Source organism: Triticum aestivum, chromosome 3B, assembly GCF_018294505.1.
Source record: "Triticum aestivum cultivar Chinese Spring chromosome 3B, IWGSC CS RefSeq v2.1, whole genome shotgun sequence".
Classification (NCBI taxonomy): domain Eukaryota; kingdom Viridiplantae; phylum Streptophyta; class Magnoliopsida; order Poales; family Poaceae; genus Triticum; species Triticum aestivum.
Window position 1 is genome coordinate 598,827,952 of NC_057801.1, and position 17,334 is coordinate 598,845,285.

Sequence of the window (17,334 nt, forward strand, 5' to 3'; positions counted from 1 at the left end):
ACACTAGCACATCAAGGAGAACATTAGAAGCGGAGTGCTAAATGTCTCTCGGTCGATCATCCAAATTTTGTTCCTTGGCTTCGCTAAGGTGTAATCTGAGAAGGTGTTATCTTCCCTTGCGTCTGCATCATCCATCATTAGCCATCATGGTACTATGTTGTGTTGCCAGGATCCTTGACATGGATGTTGGTAAAACCTTGATGATTGTGGAAATGCTCAAGTTCTTGAGAGCACGCACAAGCGCTATGTGTTATCATCGGCACTAACTGGGATTCCTCTCAGTTTCCTCGGCAATGCTATGACCTTTTAGACAGTGAATTCACTCCCTATTGTTGGGTTCTTCCCCAGTTACCAGAATCATTCCCAGCATTTGCATTTTGTTCCCAGCTTGCACCGCCAATGTGTCATTCTACCATGGGTCTCTTCCCTTTCCGGTGATAAGCAAATTCATCCATTACGTTGTCTTCAACAAGGTAATCCACATCATCCAAGTTTGAGTATGCCATTCTACTGAACCCCTCTAAATGATCGATTATGATTTGCCTTAAGCTGGTATAAAGAGTTTCAATGATCTTTGAATCAAAGGTAATTCTTTTTGCCACTTAAGGGGATATATCTTCGAGTTACCTTCCCTAAGGTGCATCATTATGGTGTCATGTCAACTTAACTCCTCGCTACGTTGACAACCGTTCAACCTAGTAAACCTTCGTCATCCGTTTCACTCCATCCCTCTAGATGTATGCTTCGTGTCTCAGCTCAAGAGATGTTGCTATGACTCACTTTGTGAGCTGAACCTAAGTTGATTGATCTTCGAGGAGATCGATTCTTCCGGAGTTTTCCTTTTCCTCTTGCTGTCATGCTAGTTGGAGTTCTCAGAACAAGACGACAAGACAAAGATGGTGATTGAATCAACGCTCTTATGAAGTGCACCCTGGATCGTGAAGATTATACTAGTTTGCGTTTCCCCTTTCATCTTACCCTACGCTTGAATCTCGAGACGAGATTCTTGTTTAGTGGGGGTGAGTTGTCACATCCCTAACTTCTGGTTTGCTCTGAGCTAGCTAGTCTTGTGTTGCATCATGTTTAAATTTTGCCTAAAATTGAAATGGGGATGTTCAAACCCTGGCATTAAATCAACTCAACTAGGGTGAATTAAAATCTTTTCAATAAACCCAAAAAGTTCCTAAGAAAAGTTCATGATCTCTGGTTAAGGTGGAAACCTCTGCCAAAAATGATGAATATATTCTTAGGTCATTTTTGGATTTTTGAATTAAATCATATTGTATTTGACTTTGGGTATTTAAACACTATAATTAATTTAAATGTTCAAATAAATGTTGGAAATTGTTAAGGGTCACTGAAATAATTCAGAAAGCACCCATAATTGTTTCCAGGATTTTATTAAATGATTTGGTATTTTAAATCAAATCAAAAACAAAATAACAGAAATAGAAAAGAAATAAGAGAGAGAGAGAGAGAAGGAAGTTACCTGGCGCCCACTTACCTGGCCCAGCACGGCCCAGCCCATCTCCACTCCCCCCCTATCGTCTTCCTCTGCCAGTAGGCAGAGGCGAAGCGTGGCGCGCGCCCGAGAGGCCTCGGCCACCTCCTGCTTCCCCTGGCCACCTCCTGCTTCCTCCTCGACGCCCCGGTGACACCACGCGCCTCCCCGACCCCCTCTCACTTCTCCCTCGCTCTCTGGACCTCCCTCCCCCTCGCTCCTCTGCTTCCCTCCCGCGACCGAACGGAGCCCGTCGCCGCCGACCAACACTCGCGCGGCCACGGCCACCGTCTCGCCTCCCCGACGCCTCCCAAAGCTCCGCTGTTCCGCCCTCGTCCTCCTCGTCGTCTCACGCAACCAGAAGGGCCCCGAGCAGCCGCCATCGTCATCGTCTTCAAGCTTCGGCCCCGGCGCCCTTCTCCGTCTATTCGGTCACTCCGGCGCGCCCCCGAGCCCACTAACCCTCCCTGCAGCTCCGCGGTGAGCCTTTGACCCGATTCCCCCTCTCCCCGTGCCCTACCTCCCTCTCTAGCCGCCGTTCACAACGAGCCGAGAGCTCTTCGCCGACGGCCATGGCGCCGCCGCGGCCACAGTTGCTGCCGCCCGTGTTTGAGCATGTGTCTGCGCTCAGCGTGGTCCTAGGAGCCCAGAACAAGCATCCGTTCGTCCTCTCGTCAACCGTAGCCTCGTCTCCGTCGAGGTCCGAACCTCGGCCGCCGCCGCGAGCCTGATTCCGGCGAGCCCGCTTGACCTCAGCCACTCCCGCTTGCTTAGATGGATACGGCTGAGCGCCAGCTACGCGTAGATGATCGTTGCCGCTGTTTTGGTCGCCGGAGGGCGTTTCCCGAGCCCTCCACCGCGTCTGGACTCGCCGGCGGCTAAACGCCGGCGACCGCTGACCCGATGACCGGCATGGGTTGACCCCACTGCCCGGTTTGACCCCCTCTCTCTCACTGACATGCGGGCCCCGCCCGGCTAATTAAGTTAGGTTAGTATTAACTAAGGTAGGTTAGTTTAGTTAGACACTGACACTCGGGACCCACCGGTCAGGGGTTGACCGGACTGTGCCATGTTGACCTGCTAACGTCATCATGACGTCAGGATGACGCAGTAATGCTTTCTGGATTTATTTATATTCAGGAAATTCCAGAAAATGCCTAAAACTTCTAAAATTCATAGAAATTCAACCGTAACTCCAAATTAAATAAATTATATATGAAAAATTATCAGAAAAATTCAAGGAATCCATCTGTACCATTTTCATGCATGTTAGAACAACTTATAGATGCTGTTTAGCACAAATCATATTAATGGCATTTAAATATCCACATATGGAGTTTGAGTTTGAATCTTGGATTCAAACCAACTTCATTTAATCTGGTTTTAGTTGCATTAGCACAAAACACAGCATATTGCCATGTCACATTCATGCATCATATTGTGCATTGCATTGATCGTGTTTCCTCTGTGTTTGTCGGTGTTGTTCCCCCTCGATAGACGTTGTACCGATGATGTGATCGTTGACACTGATGAAGACTCAATGTTATCTTCAGAAGTGCCAGGCAAGCAAAACCCCCTTGTTCATTCCGATAAAATCCCACTCTCTCGCTCCTGCTCTCTTTTACTGCATTAGGACAACACCGATTCAACTGTTACATGCTGCGGTAGTTGAACCCCTTTATCCTTTGCATGACCTGTCGATCCACGGTAAATAGATGAAACCCACTAGTATGAGTAGGAGTTGTTTGAGCCCTGTTGTGCCTACTCATTCATGTTTGTTTGTCATGCCTGCTACTGCTTAGAGTTGAGTCAGGTCTGATTCATCGGGGATGAATCAGAGGTGTGTGAACATGTCCTACTATGTGTGAGCTAAGTGTGTGAACACGATTTGGTAAAAGGTATCGGTGAGAGGCCATGTAGGAGTACATGGTGGGTTGTCTCATTGAAGCCGTCCTCAGGAACTGAGTTCTGTGTTTGTGATCCATGATTCAGCTACTACCATACATTGGGCCCTGAAATATGACCCCGCTCGACTTCTTATTCACCCTTGTCCTCTGTCCAGGAGTTGCAAGTAGTTTCTGGTGCTTGTAGTATGCTGGAGGCCGTGGACAGCGCTGACCATAGGGGTGGGCTGTGATGCGGTAGGCACGTGGCCGGGTATACCGGGCGCCCGTTTGGTGTCACGGAACCCTGTTCACATCGTTTGGGGCTGTGCGCGAAACTCCGGCCGGATCTCCTCATGGATGGAACCCGAATAGGCGATAAACCTGGACTAGAGACTTGAGTGTTTAGGTAGGTCGTGGTCTACACCCACATCGGCTTTCGCTTGAAGTCTGCCGAGCACATGTCGTGTGCAGACGCTAAGTGGTGGAAACATGTATGAAGAAGTACACCCCTGCAGGGTTAATATCATCTATTCGAATAGCCGTGTCCGCGGTAAAGGACTTCTGGGTTGCTTATATCAGTTCATAGACAAGTGAAAGTGGATACTCTAAAATACGCAAGATAAGCGTGAGTGCTATGGTTGGCGTTCTTGCAGGGAGACGGGAGCGGATCCATAGTGGTGTATTGATATGGTGAATATGTGGACTCGTGTGCGCCACCTCAAAGAGTTACTTGCAGTCGTAGTTCAGGATAGCCACCGAGTCAAAGCTGGCTTGCTGCAGTTAAACCCCACCATCCCCTTTGTTGATAATGATGCATATGTAGTTAGTTCTGATGTAAGTCTTGCTGGGTACATTTGTACTCACGTTTGCCTATTTTATGTTTTTGCAGAGAGACTTCGGTCTCGCTAGTAGTTCCGCGTGGACTTCGACGTTTAGCTTGTTACCTCAGCTACGATCTTGTGCCTCGGCAGGATTTGGTAGATAGTCAGGCTTCTCAGCCTTTTTCATTTATAGATGTCTGTACCCAGACATGATAGCTTCCGCTTGTGCTTTGATTTGTATGCTCTGAATGTTGGGTCACGAGACTCATGTTTGTAATATCTCGCTCCTTGAAGCCTATTGAATAAATACTTGAGTTATAGAGTCATGTTGTGATGCCATGTTGTATTTGCACATATCGAGCATATTGTGTGTATGTTATTGGAATGCTTGGTATGTGTGGGATCTGACTATCTAGTTGTTTATATTTAGTAGCCTCTCTTACCGGGAAATGTCTCCTAGTGTTTCCACCGAGCCATGGTAGCTTGCTACTGCTCCGGAACACTTAGGCTGGCCGGCATGTGTCCTTCTTCGTTCCTGTGTCTGTCCCTTCAGGGAAATGTCACGCGATGAATACCGGAGTCCTGTTAGCCCGCTACAGCCCGGTTCACCGGAGTCCTGCTAGCCCAGTGCTACAGCCTGGATTCACTCGCTGATGACCGACACGTTCGATGCTGGGTCATGGATGCCTGTCCCTGTAAGTCTGTGCCACTTTGGGTTTACGACTAGCCATGTCAGCCCGGGCTCCTTATCATATGGGTGCTAGCGACACTATCATATACGTGTGCCAAAAGGCGCAAACGGTCCCGGGCAAAGGTAAGGCAACACCCGTGGGAATACCGTGCGTGAGGCCGCAAAAGTGATATGAGGTGTTACATGCTAGACCTATGTGGCATCGAGTCGGGGTCCTGGCATAACCTCCCCGGCAACGGCGCCAGAAAAGAGCTTGATGTCTACTACACAACCTTCTTCTTGTAGACGTTGTTGGGCCTGCAAGTGCACAGGTTTGTAGGACAGTAGCAAATTTCCCTCAAGTGGATAACCTAAGGTTTATCAATCCGTAGGAGGCGTAGGATGAAGATGGTCTCTCTCAAACAACCCTACAACCAAATAACAAAGAGACTCTTGTGTCCCCAACACACCCAATACAATGGTAAATTATATAGGTGACTAGTTCAGCGAAGAGATGGAGATACAAGTGCAATATGGATAGTAGATAAAGGTTTATATAATCTGAAATTATAAAAACAGCAAGGTAACAGGTGGTAAAAGTGAGCGCAAACGGTATTGCAATGGTAGGAACAAGGCCTAGGGTTCATACTTTCACTAGTGCAAATTCTCTCAACAATAATAACATAGATAGATCATATGACAAGCCCTCAACATGCAACAAAGAGTCACTCCAAAGCAACTAATAGCGGAGAACAAACGTAGAGATTATGGTAGGGTATGAAACCACCTCAAAGTTATTCTTTCGGATCAATCTATAAAAGAGTTTGTACTAGAATAACACCTTAAGACACAAATCAACCAAAACCCTAATGTCACCTAGATACTCCATTGTCACCTCAAGTATCCGTGGGCATGATTATACGATATGCGTCACACAATCTCAGATTCATCCAACCAACATAAAAGTACTTCAAAGAGTGCCCCAAAGCTACTACCGGAGAGTCAAGAACGTGTGCCAACCCCTATGCATAGGTTTCCAATGTCACGAAACCCGCAAGTTGATCACCAAGACATACATCAAGTGTTCTCATAAAAGACTCAATCCGATAATATAACTTCAAAGGGGAAACTCAATTCATCACAAGAGAGTAGAGGGGGAGAAACATCATAAGATCCAACTACAATAGCAAAGCTTGGGATACATCAAGATCGTGCCATAGAGGGAACACGAGAGAGAACACGAGAGAAAGAGATCAAACACATAGCTATTGATACATACCCTCAGCCCCGAGGGTGAACTACTCCCTCCTCATCATGGATAGCGCCGGGATGATGAAGATGGCCACCGGTGATGGGATCCCCCTCCGGTAGGGTGCCGGAATGGGCTCCCGAGAGGTTTTTGGTGGCTATAGAGGCTTGCGGCGGCGGAACTCCCGATCTATCTTCTGTTCTGGAAGTTTTACGATACGTAGGTATATATGGGTGCAGGGGGTACGTCGGTGGAGCTGCGGGGGCCCCATGAGGCAGGGGGCGTGCCCCCCACCCTTGTGAGCACCTCCCGTATCTCCTGACATGCACTCCAAGTCCATCGGGTGGCTTTCTTTCAAAAATAACTTGTCCAGTTGATTTCGTTCCGTTTTGACTCCATCTGATATTCCTCTTCCTCGAAACACTGAAATAGGCATAAAACAGCAAAACTGGGTTGGGCCTCCGGTTAATAGGTTAGTCCCAAAAATAATATAAAAGTGGATAATAAAGCCCAATATTGCCTAAAACAGTAGATAAAGTAGCATGGAGCAATCAAAAATTATAGATACGTTGGAGACGTATCAATCACATGGCTGCTCAAGTCCTTCCTTCTATTTTGGTAAAAATCTTCTTCAGTTTTGTACATGGTCCATGGTTCCTTTGATGACATTAGTCAAAATACACTGATGGTTAATTATATATATCCACATAGCAAGTATACGGGATTGTCCTAAACATTTCACATATGGATACTATCTTTGAAGGTCTACAATGTTCATGTGTATACAATAATTATTCCAAATGAGGCACTATGTTTTGAATTCTTAGGTTGTTAGCCCTGGCTTCATAAGATTTTGAATTATTCCATATGGATAATATCTATGAAGAAGCATTTGTTTGTCACCCTGCCAGTGCAGCACTTAGCATAGTCCGTATGTTAAGGGATTCTCAAGGTCCATTCACACCATTGCATTTGATGAATCCGACAAGACTATCTTTTATTGCTCCACACTTTGTAGGCATTTCAGGTACACTTAACATATCTTGCATATGATTGCTTTTTTGCAGGTTCGTGAAGAGGGCTGATCTGGTTTTGTGAAGGACGCGCGAGAAGATTATGAGGGGATCAGATTGTCCATGGTGACCTAGGAGGAGCAACACCATCTCAGGTTCGTCAGTTGCTCCTCCACTTCTCTTATCTTCTTCTTCTCCATCTACCCATCTAATTCATGCTGTCCAGGCACCTTCTGCAGCCGAATGGCGGCGGCGGCCCACCTAGATGAAGTGATAAAAAGCATTTAATGGCCACAAAGTCAATGCCATGCTCTGAATGTTACGATGGTCAATGCCATGCTGATTTGGAGTTAAATTCCAATGCCATGCTCTGAATGTTAGGATGGTCAATGTAATAGTCTAGTCTGTAGTGTAAGGTTTTGGATTGGAAACTTAGTGTGAAGTTTGGCTCTTAGGCTTGCTTTTGCTGCCATTTTTTATTGATGAATGCATTACCTTTTTCTGATTGATCCAAAATGTCATCTTATCTCTAGCGCCCTAGAATAATACCAGCCTCTTTATTAGCACTTCCAAGTAAGCGTCACTGTCGGTGTCAAAACCGGCGGATCTCGGGTAGGGGCTCCCGAACTGTGCGTCTAGGCGGATGGTAACAGGAGACAAGGGACACGATGTTTTACCCAGGTTCGGGCCCTCTTGATGGAGGTAAAACCCTACGTCCTGCTTGATTGATATTGATGATGTGGGTATTACAAGAGTAGATCTACCACGAGATCAAGGAGGCTAAACCCTAGAAGCTATCCTATGGTATGATTGTTGTTCGTCCTATGGACTAAAGCCATCCGGTTTATATAGACACCGGAGAGGGCTAGGGTTACACAGAGTCGGTTACAATGGTAGGAGATTTACATATCCGTATTGCCAAGCTTGCCTTCCACGCCAAGGAAAGTCCCATCCGGACACGGGACGAAGTCTTCAATCTTGTATCTTCATAGTCTTGGAGTCCGGCCGATGATGATAGTTCGGCTATCCGGACACCCCCTAGTCCAGGACTCCCTCAGTAACCCCTGAACCAGGCTTCAATGACGATGAGTCCGGCGCGCATATTGTCTTCGGCATTGCAAGGCGGGTTCCTCCTCCGAATAATTTATAGAAGATTGTGAACACCAGGATAGTGTCCGGCTCTGCAAAATAAATTCCACATACCACCGTAGAGAGAATAATATTTACACAAGTTCAATCTGCTGACGTATTTTGTGGCGTGACGTCATACCACTACCAAGCCTTTACTCGAATTGTTTTTATTGTACCACCTCAGCGCGTTTAGCGAAGCGGTTTCCTTGGCACGTCTTGTCGAAGCAGAGATCGTGTTCCCCTTATTCCGGGATTCCCATCAATACGGAGGTGGGTAACCCAACCGCGCCATTGATTGCGGCGCTTGGGAGATAAGCGAGTTTTATCAGGCTGGTGGGGACACATGGTTTCATCCGCCCATATAAGGGGATAAAGATCCAACCCTTTTACCTACGCCTTCTTCCTCCTTTGCTTATTCATCTCCGCGAACTCGAGCTCCAGCGCCCAAGTCCGCACATCTCACCTCAACCTTCTCCAACTATGTTCGGAGCGGGAGGCAAGTGGATGGCCTCCTCCGTTACGGAGGGGCACATCCAGAAGCTGCGCAGCACCGGATATCTGTCCAGCGACATCGCGCACCGGCTCCCCGACGAGGGGGAGCTCATCCCCACCCCCAGGCCCCATGAGAGGGTAGTATTTCTTTCCCATTTCCTCCGCGGACTGGGCTTCCCACTCCATCCCTTTGTCCGGGGGCTCATGTTCTACTACGGCCTGGATTTCCATGATCTGGCCCCAAATTTCATCCTCAACATCTCGGCGTTTATCGTCGTGTGTGAGGCCTTCCTCTGCATCCAGCCCCACTTCGGCTTGTGGCTCAAGACCTTCAGTGTCAAGCTGAAGGTTGTGAAGGGCAGCCAAGCGGAGTGCAGAGGCGCCATGGTGGGCAAGATGCCCAACGTTACTTGGCTCGAGGGCACCTTCGTGGAAACCATTAAGGGATGGCAATCGGGGTGGTTCTACATCACCGAGCCGCGTGACCCTGAATGGGCAGCGGCCCCCGAATTTAGATCTGGCATCCCCATACGGCTCACCTCCTGGAAAGAGAGTGGACGGACATGGGGTGATTCGGAGGAGCTGACCGGACTTCAAGCCTACATCCAAAAGCTAGTGAACAAGAAGCTCAAGCTTGTCAACATAGTCCAGGTCATGCTCATCCGCTGGATTCTCCCGTGCCAACAACCGGACTTCAATATGTGGGATTTCGATCCGGCGCAGCACCAGACTTTGAGCGGGCTCTTCGACACTACGTACAAAGAGGCCTGGAGGGTGCTGTTTAAGGGCACCGAGGCTCCCGCATCCGCTACCGAAGATCGCGGATTCAGCTCGCAGCGTCCGGCTAGCGAGGTAAGCGATTTTGCCCTTTATGGGGCACTTGTTTTCCATAGTTTGACTCTATGCAGGATCTAAACTCCCCCTCCTTTCACTGGACTGGCTGAAGAAGGCCGAACAAACTATCTGTCCGGCCCCATTGCCAGAAGACCCAGCGGACGCCCGCTTAACGGGGTTGCTGGCTCTGGCACCCCACGTGGTGCCGGAGAAGAAGGCCAAGAAGAAGGCCACGGGCACTCGAAAGAGTTCCCATTTTCAGGTGTCATCGGACAATGACTCTGAGGCAGACTCCTCCCACAAAGGCGAGGAGGAGAAGAAGGAGGCCTCTCCCCTAGCTGGGGGAGGGAAGAAAAGGAAGGCCTCCTCAACGAGGGAGGCCGAAGGGTCCAAGAAGGGAAGGACTCTTCCCCCGGAGTGCTCTGCCAATGCCGGCGACGACGACGAGGATTGGCCTCCAAGGGCCAAGCCCCTGGCGAGATCGTAAGTATCCGGACTCGTGAAATAACTTCATGATTTTTCTTTTCGCCACATGGTGTCTTTCTAATGCCGCATACAACCTGCAGTCCGCCCAAGGATGATCCTCCCGCTTCGTCGAGCGGGTCCTTGGGTGCGTCGGATATGGATTCTCTTCCGACCGCCTCCACCCCCCGTAATGTGAACGATGCCGAGGTGGGATCCCGGGAAGGGACCCGCCAGGAGGAGGAGGCCTCGGAGGTGCCGCAGGGCAACCTCCCGGACTTTGCACCGGACTCCACCCCGGAACCTGTAGTGGCTCCGAAGTCCGGCGGGCGGCCCCTTCGTAAGAAGGGCAAGACCGTGACGCCGGCGGCCTCCGTCCAACCGGAGGCGCCGGATAGCTTGTTGGAGGCGCTCAACGGCGCCTCCATCGAAGAGGAACACCGCACTGTCATGAGTGCGGTGATTCAGAAGGTTCAGCTCGCCAAGAGCGGGCTGACCGAAGCCTGCAGCAGCCTTCTAACAGGCTTTGAGGTAAGAATTTTGATATATGTAAAATAGTACCGCATAGACAGTAGCCCCTGATGCTCGGTTCGGTATTCAGAAAGAAAAGCCAGACTGAGGATCTAAAAAGATATACGCAGGAGTCATAAAAAATATGTCAATATGGGATTGCAGGCTGTGCTGCTGACCTTTGTCGCACTGACTGCGAAGGTCAATACTTTGAAGCAAAGCCTCGAGCGGTCCGAGAACGAGCTCGGCCGTGCCAAGAAGCAGCTCGACGATAAGGAAGGTGAGTAACACCTTATTAAAATTGTACCTTACAGAAAAGGATTTGGTTGCAAGAAGAATGACAAGGATAACATGGGTATTGGGCCACGAACGAGGTGGCGACCCTAGAGGAGGCGGTGTCCGCGGCCGAACATAATGCGGCCGCGGAGCGCACCGAGCGAGAGAAGCAGGAGGCGCGGGTGGAGGAGGTACAGCAAGAGCTCCAGGCTCTCGTGGAAAAACATGAGAGGTTGGAGCGTGACTCGAAGACTCGAGAGTCCGAGCTTGCATCGGCTCTTGAGAGTGCTAAAGCCGCTAAGCCCTAATCCTACAAGGCCCTCCAGGAAATCGAGGCGTTGAAGAAAATAGCGGCGGGTAAGGCATTTTTCATGCAAAGTAAGCATGTGAGTGTGAATTACGTATCACTTACCCGAATTCGGAGCTCTCCAGGAGCGTTCGCAGATCTGCCCCGTAGCGTGTCCGATGCTGCCGCTTTCTATGCGACCGAGGAGGGGAGCTCGACGGAGAAGGTCTTCTGGTCTCAGTATGCTGAGGCTGGACATCCGGTGCCCCTTAGCGACCAGCTGAAGCAGCTGGTCGAGCTCCACAAGGTGGCCGAACAGGCCATGAAGGGCCTCATAGTTCAGCTGTGGCCTAAGGAGGCCATGCTTGGGAGCTACTTCGGCCTGGTGCGGCGGCTGGTGGATGCGTGTCCATGGGTTGAAGTCATCAAGCACTCTGCCTGTATTGAAGGTGCCCGTCGGGCCCTTGCTTGCGCAAAGTTGCAATGGGGCAAGATGGATGCTGAGAAGCTTGTGACGGACGCGCCACCGCCGGGCAAGGAGTATCGCACGCCCAAGATGTATTATAAGAGTGTCCTAAAGGGTGCCCGCATTATTGCGGGTGAGTGCTCCAAAGATGTAATATTTGAGTAGACTCGCATTTTGTTATCATGTGCGCTGAAAACTTTGTTCATATGTGCTAAGCAATGCTTGTTAATTTAAAATATTACCTTTTGTGCGGCCGTTTATCAAATCTGAGAGATGGCAAGTCGTCGGCTTCAGCCCCCATGCCACGAGTGCTGGGGTGTTCGGGATAAATTTGAGCACTCTTGTTCCCATTTTTGGGTCCATCTAGGGAGGCGCTCAACACAACGAACAAGGCAACCGGACTTATAATTCTTGAACACTCTCACTTAGCCATAGAATTCTATAATTTTAAATTTTGGTGAAGCCCCTAGTGTTCGGAAGGCCGAATTTGGGGCGATATCCACGCCTGGGCCGGACAAAGCCGGTTCCTCGCTCTAAGCGGCATAAGTCTTTAGGGACTCGAAAAAAACCTCTCGAACAGCGACCGGCTCTCGCCTCATCATGACGATCAGTTTTAGCTTTCTCCACTGAGGCGCTCGCCCAGCTCAACTGGGGCGCAATCGCAGTGGTTCTCCCAGTGCTACCTTAGCCAATACAATGGAACATAAGGTACCAAAACATGGGAGCCGGGCAAACCCAACTATTGACCCAAGACATGATTCGGAGCCGATGCATATAATGCTATAAGTTCGGGGTGCCGCACTCGTGAAAGTGTTCGGACTTATCACACCATGATGCGGGAAGCATAAGCCCCTGGTGTATTTAGCCGTACCAAAGTGTACGGATGCAACATGTCATATATGTATAAGAAAGAAATGCAATTATAAGCAAAAAGGTGCTGCATTGTTTATTCAAGAAATACTGCTGTGAATGCAGAACGATACAAATGGTGCGATAAGCAAGGGATGGGACTATTAAACATGTCCCCCTCCAGGGGTAGGCTGCGGAATGGTGTATAAAACAGATTTAATGCTCGTAATGGAGACCACCTGGATATTCGTCATAGCCTTTCTCCTTCCCTGGCTGTTGCATCGTGAGTTCGGCAGGTCTACTGCTGGACAGGGCCTCTGATGAACGGAGTCTTGTGGGTAAAAAAGAGAAAAAGAAAAAAAAGAACAACACACTTGAGAGCCCCTGGTGTGGTTAAGCCGCATTCTGGGCCTATCATGGTCGAACCCCTCCCCCTATGCCCATGGTATCTCTAGAGCGTAATGATGTATGCGAAGGACCCGTCTTGAAATTTTGCAGGGGCTGGGGTTGGGGCCGCATTGCTACGCGTGCTCGGAACGTGCCAGGTGGTCTTGTTGTAGGTTACTTCGGGCGCGTTTAGCCGTGTCCGGTCGCTTAACGGCCGGACTCGAGAATTTCCCTAAGAGGCTGCACTGTACTTCTGCCGCGAGAGCCGCTGTATGTTCCTCCGTTCGGAGAGAGCGTTCAGTGTTTCCGTTGACCGTGATGACTCCTCGAGGGCCTGGCATCTTGAGCTTGAGGTATGCGTAGTGCAGCATCGCGTTGAACTTTGCAAACGCGGTACATCCGAGCAGAGCATGATAGCCGCTGCGGAACGGAACTATGTCGAAGATTAACTCCTCGCTTCAGAAGTTATCCGGGGATCCGAAGACCACATCCAGTATAACTGAGCCTGTACAATTGGCCTCTACACCTGGTATGACGGCTTTAAAGGTCATCTTTGTAGGTTTAATCCTTGAGGGTTCTATGCCCATTTTGCGCACTGTATCCTGATAAAGCAGGTTCAGGCTACTGCCGCCGTCCATCGGGACTCTGGTGAGGTGAAATCCATTGACGATTGGGTCTAAAACCAATGCGGCGAATCCGCCGTGGCGGATGCTGGTGGGGTGGTCCCTTTGATCAAAAGTGATCGGGCAGGAGGACCATGGATTGAACTTCGGGGAGACTGGCTCCATCGCGTATACATCCCTGAGTGCACGCTTCCGCTCCCTTTTGGGTATGTGGGTTGCGTATATCATGTTCACCGTCCGCACTTGTGGGGAGAAACCCTTCTGTCCTCTATTGTTCGGCGGTCGGGTCTTTTCCTCGTCATCGCTATGCAGCCCGTTGTCGTTGTTTTCGGCAATTAACTTGCCTGCCTGCTTGAATACCCAATAGTCCCTGTTGGTGTGGTTAGCTGGCTTTTCGGGGGTGCCGTGTATCTGGCACGAGCGGTCGAGTATTCGGTCCAAATTGGACGGACCCGGAGTAGTTCTTTTGAATGGCTTTTTCCGCTGACCGGGTTTAGAGCCTCTGAATCCGGCATTGACTGCCGTATCCTCACTATTGTCGCCGTTAATGCGACGTTTGTTTTTGTTGCGACGCAACCTGCCATTGCGGTCCTTGATATCCGGACTGCCAGAATTTTTGCTGAGGTTGTTGCTGCGTGCTAGCCAGCTGTCCTCACCCGTGCAGAAGCGGGTCATGAGTGATGTGAGGGCTTCCATGGATTTCGGCTTTTCCTGTCCCAGGTGCCGGGCAAGCCACTCGTGGCGGATGTTATGTTTGAATGCCGCGAGGGCCTCCGCATCCGGACAGTCGACGATTTGATTTTTCTTAGTTAAGAATCATCTCCAGAATTGTCTGGCCAATTCGTCTGGCTGCTGAATTATATGGCTTAGGTCGTCAGCGTCTGGTGGTCGCACATACGTGCCTTGGAAGTTATCGAGGAATGCGGCTTCCAGGTCTTCCCAACTCCCAATTGACTCTGCTGGCAAGCTGTTGAGCAAATGCCGGGCTGGTCCTTTAAGCTTGAGTGGGAGGTATTTGATGGCGTGAAGATCATCACCGCGGGCCATGTGGATATGAAGGAGATAGTCTTCGATCCAAACCGCGGGGTCTGTTGTGCCATCATAAGATTCAATATTCACGGGTTTAAACCCTTCGGGGATTTGATGATCCATTACTTCATCTGTGAAGCATAGTGGGTGTGCGGTGTCTCTGTATTGGGCGATATCACGACGAAGTTCAAAAGAGCTTTGTCTACTGTGTTCGGCCCGGCCGGACTTACTGTGTCCGGCGCGACGGTTGTCGTCACGTATCATGGGGCGCCCATGCGATCCATAGATCGATCTTGATTGTGTTGCCTTATCCTCCAATATATCTCGCAAGTCCAGAGCATTCCCCTGTGGCCTTGTGCTTTTCGAGCGATGCCGGGGTACGGTTCTAGTGGAGGTCCTAGAGGCCTCTCTGTCGCGGCCACGGGGTGGTCAGTCAGCTGTATTGTCTGCTGGTGATGCAGGTTCATATGCCTCCTCCTCTAATTGGGGGAGCAGCTTGCGTTTAGGGTAGCTTTTGGAGGGGCGTTCGAGCTCATGCTCTTCGGCCGCAAGGACTTCAGTCCATCTGTCGGCCAGCAGATCTTGATCAGCTCTAAGCTGCTGCTGCTTTTTCTTGAGGCTGTTTGCCGTGGCCATAAGCCTGCGTTTAAAATGCTCTTGTTCGACGGGATCCTCAGGCACGATGAATTCGTCATCGTCGAGGCTTTCCTCGTCTCCGGAGGGAGGCATGTAATCCTCTACCTCTTCGTCTGCTGCTCTCTCATGAGGGCTGGCATCTCCGTCCTCCTGTGCTGAATCTTGTTGGAGGGGGTTGTCTTCGGCACTGTCTGGGGTGTTATTATCTCCGGTGCCGGAATCTCCATTCTTGCTGTGGCGGGATTTAGAGCGGCGCCGCTGACGCCGGCGCTTGGGCTGTTTTTTGGAGGGGTCATCCTCCGCTGTTCCTTCGCCATTCCCATCCATTGGTATATCCACCATGTATATGTCATATGATGATGTGGCTTTCCAGTGCCCAGTAGGCGCTGGTTCTTGGTCGTCTCCGGCATCGTCGTCCATACCGTCGATGTCTTCGGAGTCGAAGTCTAGCATGTCGGTTAGATCGTCGATAGTGGCTACTAAGTGGGTGGTGGGTGGGCTTTGAATTTCTTCGTCGTCCGCATCCCAACCGTCCTGACCGCAGTCCAGCCAGGGCTCTCCTGATAACGAGAGATACTTTAGCGAACTCAAGATGTCGCCGAAAGGTGAGTGTTGAAAGATGTCCGCAGTGGTGAATTCCATGATCGGCGCCCAATCGGATTCGATTGGAGGGGGCGCGGGAGGTTCGGAATCCGGCGAGGAGTCCGGCACCTCGGAGTCACGAGCTTTATGAGGGACAAGGTCAGTGTTTGGCTCCATCGCCGTAGAGGTTGCAGCCCTCGAGGCGGTGTCTAGCCACCCGTCCTCGATCTGCACAGCCAACTCCGAATTGAGGGTCGGAGCGGACTCGTGTGCGGCCTCCAGGGCACTGTCCGGCTGCAGAGCTAAATCATGCCCATCGTGATAGTGCGGCGCGCTCGGCTGTGGCTCGAATCCATCGAAGATCAAGTCTCCGCGGACGTCAGTCGTGAAGTTCAAACTTCCAAATCTGACCTGAAGGCCAGGGGCGTAGCTTTCAATCTGCTCCAGATGGCCAAGCGAATTGGCCCGCGGTGCAAAGCCGCCGAATACGAAGATCTGTCCAGGGAGAAAGGTCTCACCCTGGACTGCGTCGTTGTTGATGATCAAAGAAGCCATCGGGCCTATTAGTGACGACACAGAGGAACTCTCAATGAAAGCACCAATGTCGGTGTCAAAACCGGCGGATCTCGGGTAGGGGGTCCCGAACTGTGCGTCTAGGCGGATGGTAACAGGAGACAAGGGACACGATGTTTTACCCAGGTTCGGGCCCTCTTGATGGAGGTAAAACCCTACGTCCTGCTTGATTGATATTGATGATGTGGGTATTACAAGAGTAGATCTACCACGAGATCAAGGAGGCTAAACCCTAGAAGCTAGCCTATGGTATGATTGTTGTTCGTCCTATGGACTAAAGCCATCCGGTTTATATAGACACCGGAGAGGGCTAGGGTTACACAGAGTCGGTTACAATGGTAGGAGATTTACATATCCGTATTGCCAAGCTTGCCTTCCACGCCAAGGAAAGTCCCATCCGGACACGGGACGAAGTCTTCAATCTTGTATCTTCATAGTCTTGGAGTCCGGCCGATGATGATAGTTCGGCTATCCGGACACCCCCTAGTCCAGGACTCCCTCAGTCACTCTCACTCTTGCCATCTACTATGTGTAATTAGGAGTAGGACATGGTCCTCTTGCTTGATCTACTCAAGGATTTGTACTACACTGCTGCTGAAACATGATGTTGCGATTGCCAATTTTTTGTCTTAATGCACATCTGTTGTTATTTGATTGGGGTGTTCTTCATTAAAATAAAAACAGTGGTCGTTATCCAGTATCTGAGTTTGTGGAGATTAACTTTTTTGGTAGATGTTTTTTATCACTTACCTAACTTCAGTCCTCTCCATCTAAAAATGTTGCTGCTTCAAGCTAAAAGCATGGCCTCAACTCCTCTGGGAAGTAGGCATGCAACACTGCTCTAAGAAGAGCTCTTCCCCTGCACTAGTTTCATCTCATTTGTTGTTACTCAAGAAGGTGATGATGGAAGAGACATTACTTAAATTCATACTGAAGTGTTAAAGTATGCATGTTTTGCTTGAAAAATCTAAGATATCGTACTGAAGAGCATGCGAATGATGTTCACTCTGTTATGCTTATAAATCATCTGAATGATGTTCATTGTTGTTTAAATGATG